The sequence below is a fragment of the Rana temporaria genome, chromosome 5 (assembly GCF_905171775.1).
Source record: "Rana temporaria chromosome 5, aRanTem1.1, whole genome shotgun sequence".
In the NCBI taxonomy this organism is placed as follows: Eukaryota; Metazoa; Chordata; class Amphibia; order Anura; family Ranidae; genus Rana; species Rana temporaria.
Genome location: NC_053493.1, coordinates 179,738,765 through 179,742,949, shown reverse-complemented (window position 1 = coordinate 179,742,949; position 4,185 = coordinate 179,738,765). Strand labels below are relative to the sequence as shown.

Below are 4,185 nucleotides of genomic sequence, written 5' to 3'. Positions count from 1 at the left end.
TTAGCGGTGTCTGTGTGTATGGGGGGGGATGTGTGTGTGTGTATGGGGGGGGGGGGGTGTGGAGGTGGAAGGCTGAATATTTTTTTTTTGTGATTCTGACAGATGGGCCGCCAGCTGCTGTGAAAGCACCTGACAAAGACTGACAACTGGTGAATGGAAAACCGGAATAAGCACTTGGAAGAAGAAAACCAACAACTGAGACATCTAATTGTTACAGGCAAGTCAATATACCTACCTCTCAGCTAGGTAGTTACATTTCTGAAAGCCAGGCAGGTGGAAATAGACAAATTTGACCAATCATTTGCCCTTTCATAATACAGTGTTTTAAGGCAGAGTTGGGCAACCTTAGAGAGGTGGAGATCTACCTGAACAACATGGGAGAAGTCAGAGATCACTGGGCACAGTGTCTTCCAGTGTTGCCGCCTCCACACCTGATTTAAACATATAATTGCCGTACTACCGCGCTGCAATCACATGCCTTTCACTGCAATTACTGGTGTAAACATTTTGCCTCCTCACCACCTTGCATAATTTTTCAGAGGAGCATTGCGTACCGCACTTGTGAATGAGCCCTTTAACCACTTGAGATCCGCGCTATAGACGAAATACGTCCGCAGCGCGGCTCTCAAGTGCCAAGTGGCCGTTTAAAAACGGCCTTTATGTGCATTACCCGCGCGCGCCACTGGGTGGCGCGCGGCGGGTAAAAACTGTCCCGACGCATCGCCGAAGACCCGATGCGTGTACCTGGCGGCCGCGATGTCCGCCGGGTACACGCGATCGTCGGTGACACGGCAGGTGACAGCAGGGACGTGGAGCTCTGTGTGTAAACACAGAGCTCCACGTGCTGTCAGAGGAGAGGAGACCGATCTGTGTCTCTTGTACATAGAGACACAGCATCAGTCCCCTCCCCCAGTCACCCCCCTCCCCCCACACAGTTATAACACACCCAGGCTACACAGTTAACCCCTTCCTCACCCCCTAGTGTTAACCCCTTCACTGCCAGTCACATTTATACAGTAATTCGTGCATTTTTATAGCACTGATCGCCGTATAAATGTGAATGGCGCCAAATTTGTGTCAAAAGTGTCCGATACGTCCGCCGCAATATCCCAGTCCCAATAAAAATCGCAGATCGCCGCCATTACTAGTAAAAAAAAAAAATAATAAAAAAAATCATAATTCTGTTCCCCATTTTGTAGGCGCTATAACTTTTGCGCAAACCAGTCGCTTATTGCGATTTTTTTTTTTTTTTTTTTTACAAAAATACGTCGAAAAATACGTATCGGCCTTAACTGAGAAAAAAAATAGTTTTTTAAAAAAAAATTGGGATATTTATTATAGCAACAAGTAAAAAAAATATATATTTTTTTTAAATTGTTGCTCTATTTTTGTTTATAGCGCAAAAAATAAAAACCGCAGAGGTGATCAAATACCACCAAAAGAAAGCTCTATTTGTGGGGAAAAAAGGACGCCAATTTTGTTTGGGAGCCACGTCGCACGACCGCGCAATTGTCAGTTAAAGCGACGCAGTGCCGGACGCTGAGATTTCGCCTGGGAACGAAGGGGGTTTATGTGCCCAGTAAGCAAGTGGTTAAGGTTCATTCACATGTGAATTTGGGGGTGTTACCCTCGTTCGCTGCTAAGGGGGAGGGGGGGCAGGGTGCCATGGGAGGTGGATGCTTGAGAGTTACTATTAGCTCTCAAGCAACCAGAAACAACAGTACCAATGGGGATCGTTGGGTAACTGGGAGTTTACTGTACTACATTCATTATAATATGAGTGAGTGCACTGAGGTAACTACATACTATATGTACAAGTAATATTTTCTGTTTTGTGGAACATCCTTGCTTTTACCTTGTGTGAAACCCTCCTGGAATATTTTTGATCTGGTGGGGGGGTCAGCAGCAGACTGGAGGAAACCCTCTAATCATTTAAAAGTACATTTTTCCACAAGTAATCAATTTCTAACAAATGAAATGAATGGATATAGTGAGAAAATAGGCCATTATGTTACTTAAAATGTTTTTATGCATTTCCATAGATTTTCCTGGCGTAATGGATACTTTGAAAACCACAAGAGCGCAGCTAATAGCACTGAAGGTGGCAGTTCATACTGTGTGGGACAGAAGGTGATGCACACGATACGCCCATCTGAAGAGTTGAGCTCATCTGCTTGTCAAGTGTCGTACTCTAGGCCTAAACAGGTAGGTTTTCTTTTGGTACCGAAACATTCAACGTTAAAACAACGTTTTTTTAAAAATATCAAACATGTCCTGTGTAAGGATTTTTGCACAGAGCAGCTCGGATCCTTCTCTTCTCAGGTCCCATGCCGGTGCTCCTGAACCACAGCTCTGTGTGTCCGATCACACACTGAGCCTTGCCCTGGCCCCATCTCCTAATTGGCTCACTGGCTGTGTTTGACAGCACCGGGAGCCAATAGCTCCCACCACTACAGAAAGCCAATCAATAGCTCCCACCACTACAGAAAGTCAATCAGCAGTGCAAGTCCCTGGAGAGACAAGGCTCTCGTGGACATTGCTGGATCGAGAGGGGGCTCATGTAAGTATAGGGGGGCTGCTGCACACAGAAGTTTTTTTTTTTTTTTTTTTTACCTTCATGCATTGGCACATGCAACCACTTCAATAAAAAGTAACTTTTAAGCCGGTGCCTCCAAGCGGCTGACAGATGGAGAGAAGCGGGTACAGTTAGACCCTATGAAAACATCAGCTTTGACATGTAGACTGTAAGCCAATTTGACTGTTGTGTCAAAATGAGATATCTTGCTCAGTCTGGTAGTAGTCTGAACTAATAAGGCAAGTTGTAGGCAAGATGTTGATTTTTATACTGATTTTTGAAAAGTCTACAATATTTTGATGTTTTTATACATGCTTAATTTTGTTAGTTTTATTTACTCAGCTGCATCTGTTAGACCCCTTTCACACTGAGGCAGTTTTCAGGCGTTTTAGCGCTAGAAATAGCCTCTAAAAAGCTCATAAAACTGCATCCCTTTCAGTGCAATGAGTAATTTCACACTGGGGCAGTGCGCTTGCGCAACATTAGAAAAAGTCGTGCAAGCAGCATCTGGGGCGGGTTGGGAGCGCTATAAATAGCGCTCCTAAAACGCACCTGTCTATTGAAATTAATGGGCAGCGCTTCCAAAGCACCTTAAAAGCGCATTAAAAACTGGACTTTTTCCCTTTAAAAAAAAAAAACGCCTAAAAAGTGCTACAAAAACACTGCAAAAACCGCCGGAGCTTTTGATTCACAGGGAAAATCTAATAAGTCTAATATTTTCCATTTACTTTTTAAAGCTGCTGCTTTGACAAAGTTTCCTGGGACTTCATAAGGTGCGATCAGTGACGCTGTTACGAGAAAAATTGCGGCGTTGAAATATCACCTGAAGGGAAACATCAGGAACCTCATCAGAATACCACAAATAAACTTTGATGTCATTAATGTCATTTACCACAGTTAACACCACTTTCTATTCCCTGTGTTGAAGTTTTTGTATATTTACATGATAATAAAGTTGTGTGTATTGTACTGTGTTCTTGTTTTTTTCCAAATGTTTGCTGGTTTTATAGGCCTACAATATATAAAATACAATATATAAATACACAGCATTTCAAAATTTAATAGGAATGTATTTTTTTTTTTTTAATTTTGCATTCAGAATTACATTTATATTTAAAATATATTTTAAAAAACATTCTTAATATATTTTCCCCAAATATATTGCCATATATTTGAAATGCTACAATTTTGGCCAGATTCAATATATTTCACAAATATACTGTATTGACATATATTTGTAAATATATTTTGGAATGCATTGTGAAATATGTTGCAAATATATTCATAAATATATGTTAAATGTACTGTACTTCTGAATGCATTTAGCAATATATTTTTGCAGCCATAAATATATTGCAAAGTGCATTTTGGAATGCATTGTGAATATATTCATGAATATATGTGAAATGTACTTCTGAATGCATTTAGCAATATATTTCTGAATATATTATTATAAGGGAGCTACTGCCGCCGCGGTATCTGCCGTATCTGTTACATCTGCTACCGCTACTGTTACCATACCTGCTACTGTGGTCCCGCCGCAACACATCGCTCCACACCACCGCTCCACACTACCGGCTCCGCTGATACCCCTGATATCATCGCATGCC

General features: G+C 41.7%; 1 long non-coding RNA gene across 1 annotated transcript; it reads left to right on the top strand.

Moving 5' to 3' along the window:
* Positions 1–1,983: 1,983 nt before the first annotated feature.
* LOC120939604 lies at positions 1,984–3,547 on the top strand. Its single transcript, XR_005749302.1, has 2 exons — positions 1,984–2,205; positions 3,313–3,547. It is a non-coding gene; the product is annotated as an uncharacterized LOC120939604 (long non-coding RNA).
* The last annotated feature ends 638 nt before the right edge of the window (positions 3,548–4,185 follow it).